This window comes from Peromyscus leucopus, chromosome 10, assembly GCF_004664715.2.
Source record: "Peromyscus leucopus breed LL Stock chromosome 10, UCI_PerLeu_2.1, whole genome shotgun sequence".
Classification (NCBI taxonomy): domain Eukaryota; kingdom Metazoa; phylum Chordata; class Mammalia; order Rodentia; family Cricetidae; genus Peromyscus; species Peromyscus leucopus.
In genome coordinates, this window is record NC_051071.1 from 77,664,998 (window position 1) to 77,675,523 (window position 10,526).

Here is a 10,526-nt window from a genome sequence, read left to right on the forward strand (position 1 = left end):
AAATATGATAAAGAGAATTTTCCCAATATGGAAAAAATGGACAAACTCTCTTATGAGAAGAGACTCTTGTTGGTCTCAGACAATAATCATCAACTCTAGACTTTCACCTTAATCATCACCAGCTACATACTTGCTCAAGGAACTACTCATGCCCACTAACTGTATACAGCCATAACATAGATTAGGTTAAATATAAATTCCAACTCAGAGCTTTTAATGAACTGTGGGACTATCTTGAAAATAAGGAAATCATCCCAAAATACCATCACACCCTAAAAGCTAACCACATAAGAACAAGAAGAAGGGAGAGATATGAGAGGGGAGTTGGTTCTAATAGGGTTTGAATGTTTGTGTCTATTTCCCACTCAAAATGCATACATTGAAACCTTATCCTCAGATGACAGTGTCAGGAGCTGGGCCTTTGGTGTCATAGCTGAGGACTCCTGGGAATAATAAGACCATGACTAGTGTTCTTGTAGGAGAGTCTGGAGCAGCTTCTTTGTCAAATCCACCAAATGAGGTGGCATCCAAGTGTCAGAAGTCAATCCCTGACCAGGCACTGAATTTATTGCCACTGAAATTGGACTTCTCAGTCTGCAGAATTGTAAGAAGTTAATTTCTGGGCTTTTTTATAACCTACATAGACCAAGGGATTGTATTATAACTATCAAAGAGGCTGCTTTCCTCACCTTTTTAAATGACATATCTACCAGTATTTGCTACTGGTATAACTTGGAAACACTAAAATCCTTATGAAGACATAATATTCTATGTCATTTACAATATTAGCATTGTAATGGAAATCCTAACCAATTGAGTAAGCCAAAAGAAAAATAAAGAGGTTTGGAAAATAATAATAACTATAATTAGTAACAGATTGTAAGATTATCTACAAAGACATATAAAAGAATTCATAAGCACCATTTAAGAACTGCTGAGTTAGAGTGATGTTGGGAACAATATCTATTATAATATCAATATGGGAATTAGAAGTGGGCTAGAGAGAAGACACAGTGGTTAACGTGCTTGCTGCCCTCCCAGATAACCTAAGTGGTTCTCTGCATCCACAGCAAGCAGCTCACAACTTCCTATAACTAGAGCTAAAAGGGATCCAATGCCCCTTTCTCATTTCTGTGGGAACCCTCAGAGAAAGAGAACATACACACAGACAGACAGACAGACAGAGAGACACATACACATAAATAAAAAGAAAATTTTATGAATAATTAGAGCTGATCCCATATCCTAGTAAGTATTAATTAGAAACAACTAAATTTTAAAATCCCATTGAGATGTAAGGAAAGCTTGGGACTGGGGAGATGGCTCAGCAATTAAGACCACTGGCTCTGGCTGCTGTCCCAGAAAACCTGGGTTCAAGTCTTATCATCCACATGGTAGCTCACTGTCTGTAATTCAAGTTCCAGAGAATCAAATGCTCTCTCCTGGCCTCTGAAGGCACAAGGTATACATATGATACATAGACATTCATGCAAAAAAACACTCATACACATAAAAATGTTTAAAATTTTTAATCACAAAGGTAAAGAAAGGTTACAATCCTTAGTAATTAACTTAATAGCAGGCATTCATGGAAAAAACTTCAAAATTTTATTAAAGGGCATAAAAAGTACTTGGAAATAAGGAGATGTACCTGATGCATAAATGAATCACCTCAGTATAGTAAAGATGCTATTAATACAGTAAATTATAATCAAAATACCAGCAAGAGAATGTGTAGAATTAAATAAAGATGCATTCTTACTTATGTAGAAGAAATCTGTACAGCCAAAAACAGCTACAAGTTTTTAAAAATGGTTGGAAGGACTACTATGTGTTGGACCTCTACAAAGCTGAGTGGTGAAGACAGCATGGTATTGGTTCAGAGACAGACCAGGCCAGCTACAACAAGAGCCTCTGAAGCACCTGTGCATCCATGGGAAGACTGGCACACATTAGAACATCAGCTCAAGGGAAGGTGAGCTTATTCCACAGCAAGAACTGAAGCAATCCATCCTCCACTGACATCCTACTCACACCAACCTCAAAGGTCATTTCTGGGGGACTCAAAAAATTATGTGAAAGGTGGCATTTTAAAATGTTTTATTACCTCACATTAGGATAATATTTCTTAAACAAAGAAATACTTAGAGTTACTTAATTTCATTGCATAAAACTGCATTTAAAATTTGTTCCTTAAAATAAACTCTTTAAAAAGTGAAAAGAAGGGCTATAAAATAATAGAAGTATTTTAAATAAGCAATCAATGAGATATTTTCAGCCAGAATAGATTTTTTGAAAGACCATACGTAAGATAACCAGATAACACTGAACAGAAAAACAAGCAAGAGACATTAACATGCATCTAAAGAGCAAAAACAGTTATGTAGCAGATACATGGGAAAATGGATGGTCTCTAGAGAGCTCATTTTGAATTTTTCTGAACAAAAAATATCCCAAATCAAGAAATATGATATTATAGCACTCACAGAAACATGAAGCCAAAGGAAGGATGAAATATTACTGCTGAAAGCATATGACTTTGGGGGTAATGTTGAGGCTTGACAAGGCACATGCTTTGCTATCCAGAGACCATCTTGAAATCATCAGAGAAATCATGATGCTGATTACCCCAATTGGCCCAGAAAACCGGTAACTCATCTCTTTTGCTGGGAATTCCACTTGGGTCCAAAAGCATCCTTCTAGATATAGAATCTCACTAATAAAGAAGTTTCTAGAACCTTAATATTAATAACATTTTGCAAGAAGGACACAGTATCAAACTACTCTGTAAATGTGCCTCTACACACAGTTGCTCTCAATCCTCATCAGAGAAGCGTCCTTTGTGTCGTGCATGGTAACTAACACAGTAACTCACAACTGTTCAGAGTGCAGAGGATAAGCGTCTGTGGAGGGCTCAGTCATAGGTGGGATATCTATAGTATACCACCCCAAGAGTCAGATAACATCACAGAAGAGGAGGGGGAAAGTAGGAAAGGACCAGGATAAGACAGTATCATCTGGACATGACAGGACCACTGTACTCATAAACTCATAACTATGGTTACCTGCACAAGATCTTTGTAAGACCAAGGCTGTACAAGATCAACATTCCAGTGTGAAGGAGAGAAGAGCTGATGAGCCCCATCTCAACTCCTAACTAAGTAGCTACCGACAGTCAATGGCTACTAGGAAAAGGAGTTTCAGTTTTCTTTTAGAGTATGATCCTGGATAGACCCACCATGCTCTAGTGAATGGTCCCACACCATACAGATAGCACAAATTGAATGTAGTAGTTTATAAACTGCATAAGTACTGTGGCCAGGGTTAGGCAGGTAGACCTAGGAGGGCTTAGGGAGAGCAGTGGTGTGTGGATATGATCAAAATGTATTGCTATGTTATGAAATTCTCAAAGAATTAACAATAAATATTAAATTTTTCAAAAGAAAAGGAAGATATGGATGTGATGACATAAGCCCGTATGCCCAGCTTCAGGAACTGGAAGCCAGATGATCAAGACTTCAAGAGAACCTGTATCTACATAGTTCTAAGCCAGACTGGAGCCATGAGATATTTTTTCATAAAACCAAAAAATGGTGGGCAGGAAAAAAAAGAAAAGAAAAATTCAGTGTTTAACTGTTATTTAATATGGGTTTGGGAGATGCTATGAATCCTGCTAGAAGAATATTATAGTTTGTTAGGAAAATCATCATTAAGAAAGTTTTTGTTTTGTTTTTTTTCCAGCCGGGTGGTGGTGGCGGCGGCGCACGCCTTTAATCCCAGCACTCGGGAGGCAGAGGCAGGCGGATCTTTGTGAGTTCGAGGCCAGCCTGGGCTACCAAGTAAGTTCCAGGAAAAGGCACAAAGCTACACAGAGAAACCCTGTCTCGAAAAACCAAGTTTTTTTTTTTCAATTTACTTTTATTTTTTCACTTTATATAATGATTATACTATAAATATCATTTCTCCATGGGACATCTGTATTATCCCCTTTCTATCTCCAACCCCCCCCCCATAAACAGGTACCTCCTTGCTTTCTTGCAAATTTTTATCCTCTATTTTCATTAGTTGTTGTTACATGCGTATATATCCTGATCATCCATTATAATGTTATTTGTATATATGTTTTCAGAACTGGTCATTTGATATTGGATAATGATCAATATACTCTTCCGCCAGGAAGACTATTTCTCTCACTTTCAGCATGTCTTAGTTTCCTATATTTGTGTGTGTGTGTGTGTGTGTGTGTGTGTGTGTGTGTGTGTACACTATTGAGTCCTTGTGGACTTTCCTGGATCCACTTTAGCATGTCTTTGTTCAGCTCTGTTTAGGGTCACATTAGTGAGATTTTATAGGCAAAGTTAAAGGCATTACTAGGAAACACAATCATAGAGCAAACTTCCTGATCCTCTGGCCCTTATCATCTTTTTAACATCTTTTCTAGAATGATCCCCAAGCAGCCTTAGGTACAGAATTGTTTTAGTTGTTGTTTGTTTATTTGGGTGCAAACTCCAAGACTCTGTGTTTTGATTGGTTGTGGTTTTCTGTAATGGTTTTTGTCTGTTGCAAAGAGATGTTTCCTTGATAAGGGGTGAGGATTACACTTACTTATAGATATAAGGACTAATATTTAGAATGTTGTTAGGGATTCTGGTGGTTTAGTAAAGTGGTGGTTGTAGTAGCAGTCATGATTTCCGTCTTGTTGAGTAGCTCTTAAGTTCAATCAAGGAGCCATTGGTTACCACCAAAAAGTCCATGCCACTACTACACTGTTAGGGTTTTTGTGCCTTGTTGGTTGTTGTTGTGGTTGACAGGTATCACAGATAGGTAGGACTGTTGGTTGCTTTTCTCTTTGTAATCTTGCATGGTGCTTCTGGTACCATGAAATCTAGTCCTCGAGGAGGAAGCATTCAGGTCAGTTTTAGCTCATGGGCCCACACGGGAAAAAAATTTTAAATCATCAGGAAACTTAGTTGAAATCATAACACTATTCGACAAGATGGCATTTTCTAAACAATCATACAAAAACAACTTTCAATTGATCTTCAATTTACTGCATGAGAATTCTGTAGCTATTTAGGAATTAGTTTAAGAATAAAAAAGTCTTCAAAATGAGTAAGTACATACATATGCTGCAGTTTTCAAAATAATCCATGCTGCTGAGATGCCACATTTTCCCAAAGACAAGGGAATTAAAATCAATTCTAGTGTCTAAATCCAGCCAGCTTACCTTAAATCTCTCCTGGAAATGTAACAATGAATGAGAATTCAAAATTTTAGGGAAGAGCAGGTCCTTTGATAAATCAATTAAAATAATAATCTGAAATGAGCATATAGTATATAGCATATAGTAATGGATCAACAGAACAGAAAGTGTCATGAGAACTATTTTCTGAGTCCTTTGCTACTGCACTGTACATGGTGGAGCCTGGATTAAATTAAAGCCATTTAACACAACATATACCACAACTTCTTCCTCACAAAGTAAATATGTGAGATTACCTTTAGAAAAAAATAACATCAAGAAATATTGGTCAAAATATTAAAGCGTGTTATATAACTAAAGTAAATAGAATAATGTGATTCATGGCAGAAATATCTCATGGAGAAGAGACTGGTCTATTTTAAGAAGTCAAGTGTTTGTTGAATGAATGAACTTACCAAGCTACCCATGCTAAATCTGTTTTGCCCCAAAGATGTAAACAGTATTTGTCAAATATGTTAGTGTGTTCAAATTTTCATTGGGGTGATTGTTACAAAATCAAATCTCCTCCCTTTATCTCTCCATCCTTAGGATGGTCATCATAAAGGACTGAGATAGAGAATTTTAGCCTTTAACACTTCCTCAGTAGTTCATGGTACAGACTGTCCAGGAAACACCCTAAGAAATATCAATGAGGAAGAACTGGGTTGTCCACAGAAAGTGTACATCAACTGAATGGGGAGTTTGTTTCCACTTTATATATATCTACTCATGGGCCAGTTTATAGAGCAATATCTTATATGTGTGGTTGTTCTGGGTGCTCTCCTGCAATTGGCTTGGGAGAGAGGGAGTTCAACAGAATCTAATGTAAAGATGTAGAATTAGACCTTGAGTCCTACACTATTTGAGCCCCCAGTCTGTATATTATCACAAAACAAGAAAGGCAATAGTACTTAAGCTTCAACCTTCAGCAACAACAAGGCAGTCTAGCTGGGTAGCTCCCTCTGCCTTGTCACAGTCCTGGTGATGAATTCAGTCTGTAATTTTCTCCTATGGCCTACATTGGTTTCAAGAGAATGATGTATTTCCTCCTATCTCAGCCAGTTTTTTTAAGTCTGTAAATATTTAGTTTCAAAGAAAGCAATAAACAGCTTACCTCTACTGTCTTTCTTTGAACTTTCATCTTCCAGATTAGAAATTGTAAAGATTAGGAAATGATTGACCTAAGACCTATGACTCTCATCTTGTAGAAAATAGACCAGGCTTGTCAGAGTGGCATGACATAACCCTTACTCAGTTCCATTTATGCTTTTCTTCTTTCCACATGAAAAGTTCACGACATTTACAACTCTGATTTTTGACCCATTAATGAATCATAAACTAATTTAGTAGATCTTGACAAACATTTTCCAAAAGAAATAAAGTAGGTTAGAATAAAAAAATGTGATACACTTCAAGGAGCTGGAGCCGATGTTTGTTTCAATTTATGTGTGAATATCTACTAGGTTTGGGTGAAAATTGTATCTAATTTAGAGTCACTATTTGGAAATTTATGAAAAGTTCATATTTTACCAAGCTAGATCACTGGCATGAGATGCAGCAGCCTAATTTTATTTGTTTTCCTTTGGCTGAATTCACATTCACTTATAAGTTTTCTTGATAACAACCTGATCATTCTCATTTAAAACTCATACTTTCTTTCACACCTTTAGGGAGCTCTACAGTCAACTTCTAGAACTCTGTTTTCTGTTAGGCATTCTTCCTTTCTTCTTTTCCAAGGTGATTCAACTTAAGGTAATTTACGTGTCATCTGGCATGCTCAGAAGAAGGGTTGATCTGTCTCTCTCTGTTCTTCATGACTAGCTCTAAGGTGCTGTCATGGTGGACTGACAGCTTTTCCTGGAATCTGTGACACCCTCAACACACCATTCTTCTCTGCAGACTACCTGGATGACTCTTAACCCAGTGCTCCCCTGAGACACTTACTGTTCTTAGGAGCATGGCAGAATGCTCTCTCATCTGACAATGTGTGTGTGCTATCATTAATTCAAAGGCTTTTGGATTCATATTTGTGGAGTTTCTTTAGAGCATGTATAATATATAACTGAAATGTGTTTTCCTAGGCCAGGACTGCCAGCTTCTCTGAAAAAAAAAAAAAATAGTCTCCATAAAACTGCCTTGTTCTTGTAGCCACCTCTGGTCACCTGGGACTATTCAGCTCTTGAAATGAGGCCAATTTAACTAAAGAACTGAATTTTACATTTCATTCAATTTTAGTTTATTAATTCAAGCTACTACATGTGGGTTTTGGGCCACTGCATTTGATGGCATCATGCCAAAAAGAGAAATGACTGGACTGAAATCATATAATAGCATAAGAAGTGGGGAAGGAACTCTTTATGTATGACCTTGCCACATCAACTTACACTTATTAGTTTTATAGAGTGTTTTTACATATGGTAAATTACAGTCAATAAGTTTTGACATATATGCCATGTCTTATAATGACTATAATAAAGAGATATCATTATCCCCAAATGTCCCTCTCCCCTTTCCTAGTCCTTGCCAAACACTGATCTGGCTTCTTTCACTTCTTTTTTGTCTTAATTAGTACCTTGTGCATATGATCATACACACACAGGCTTTTGTCTCTTGTCTCTTCCAAGCAACATAATGATTTATTTGTTTGTGTTCCTGTATGTGCATGACTCTGATTCTTATTGCTGTCATATCTCATTTATATAGATGTCATATGAATCGCTCATCTATTCATACGTTTATTTATCTTATTTTAAAGTCATGTTTTTAAAGTTTATTCTTTGAGAATTCCATAAATATATTTTGATTATATTCTTTCCCTTTCCCAGCTCTTCTCAGACGCTCCCCACCTCTCTACCTTCCCAACTTCATGTTCTCATTCTTAAAAGAAAAAAGCCAAACCAAGTTATTAAAAAACAAACCAAACCATGGATTGCAGTTTGTGTTGGAGACTACTCCTGAGCATGGAGCCTGCCTTGAAGTATGGCTGATATGCCCTGTGTAACTCCATTGAAGAAAACTGACGGTCCCTCTTACAGTATCAACCAGTAGCCATATATTTCCTTTTCCCTCTGGAAAATCTCTTGGTAATGTTTGGTCATGTGGTAAATACATATGAATACAATGATCTTCCAAACTGTTCACTAAGATTGCCATCATCACCATCCTTTGGCATTGCTGGTCTCCCAATTTTGATATTCAGTGAAATGCCCTGCACTGTGAATCTAAATTCCACGACTATGATGCTGAGTGTCTAGATGTCTGTGCTTTTTATGCATTTTATATTATCATCTTTAGTTAAGTGTCAAATTATTTTTCAGCTACCATCCTCTTCATATTTAATCAAAATGTTATTTATCAGGTATAGCTGTTAATGTCTCACCAGCTTGTGATTTACCCTCATAGTTTCTCATTGTCTTCCCGCCCTGTGGGGTTTCTTCTTACTACTTTTGCATTTCTAGTTCTGTATTGTTTCAGCTTCACCTAAGATTGCCTGCTCAAGGTTACCGAAGCTTTCTCTTATGATTTCTTCCAGGTTTATTGTTTTAATTATTATCTTAATATTTGAATTTGAGTATGGAAATTCTTTTCTCTAACTTAAAGATGGAATCCAAGTTCATTTTGTGTTTTATTCCAAACCCCAGATGAATTCACTAGTCCGGTAAAATAGGTCTAAGCCAGTATGGATTAAATATTGAATGATTGCTGTACATAATATTGCACTTATTACTACAGGCCCCTTAGATCATAGAAGGGGATTCTGAGAGCTAAGAATTTTTATCAAGGATAATTCTAAACACTACAAATATATCCTATACAAAAAGCTAATTAAAGTTCATTCACTTTAGGAGACATTTAAATTTTTGAATGAAAACAACTATTATCAATCTCCTCCAAGGTCATCTTTCTCATTGCACTGGTTTATTTATCCTTATAGCTAAGTAATAATGACAGACAAATGGCAACTCGAGGTTCTGCTAGATAATCATATTCTGTATATGTCTGAAATTGAGCACAGAATTGGGAAAGAGTCACAAAGATTGAAATGTTTTTCCTATAACTTTTCCTTGGTAATGAATCTACACAATTGTTTTCATTTTTTGGAAATCTTCAGATGTGGGGTATGAGAAAATTAGCTGCTTCTTAATAACTCAGTGGAAGAACAGAATACCAAGGCCACCTAAGCCACAGGAAGATACTTACAGTGAATTTTCTAGTTGACCTGGTGGTATACAGACCTAGAACTACAAGGTGTGATGCCCAAGGAAACTGTGTTAACTGCACAATATATTCCCTTCTCATTTCCTTCAAGGAGAGTCTGATGGAAAGTGATCTGACCCAAGGATTTTCTTCCAGAAATGCTAAGGAATGCTACATTCAAGAAATTGACCGCAACCTATGCCGCTACCTCATAACTGCTATGGAAAACCTAAAATAGGAAAATTCTGGAGTGTGTCCCTATGTCCTCTGATGTCACCTTCCCAATGCGTGCAAGAAGAAGCTGGGCACCTCCTGTTTGGTAAATGATTCTCCTGAGTGATGTAATGGGTAGAAAGGTAGGTTTCTCTAGCAGGTTACCTCTGGACTTGTTGGCAAGTATTTGCGGGGACATATAGTCACATATAGTCTGCTCTTTAAACTGGAGTCTGTTTGTGAAAAATGATGATGGTCACATGCATCACAGCTGGCAATAAACCTCGTGAGGTCAGGCTGTCCTCTTGTGATCTGATCTGAAGTTTTTCCTTATTAGTACAGGATTCTGACTTAGATAGGTTTCCTACAATGAAAGAGCTTCTCAGTGCATGGATTCGCTTTTCAATAAATACCCATGTGCTTTCTACTGAGTACAATTTCTGTTCTAACAGTGAATATGACAAATCTCTGTCCTTATCCAGTGAGATCCTGGCAAGTCATTTACACTTAAGATGATTACAAATTTTATTGCTTTTCTTAATGCTCTGAAATATAACATGGGTGCCAACAATCTTAATTCCTTTGCACAAACTCAATTTCTCTGCCTTTCATCCCTTCCCAAAGTGAGCAAAATATTAGAAGGGGTAGGTTTCTGGGTCATCATCCTTCAGTCCATGGATTTTCTTTGTGCAGAGGGATATATGAAGGGATTTCCTGACCTAAAAGGAAACACTAGGTCCCAAATCAAATTCTTTTCCAAAGGAGAATGACGTTATTGAATCCTGTTTGTTGCCTTCAATTCAAGGGAAGGCATTATTGAGGCTGAACTTAGTTTATCTGCTTTCAACTCAGAATATCAATTTTTCCTCAACAC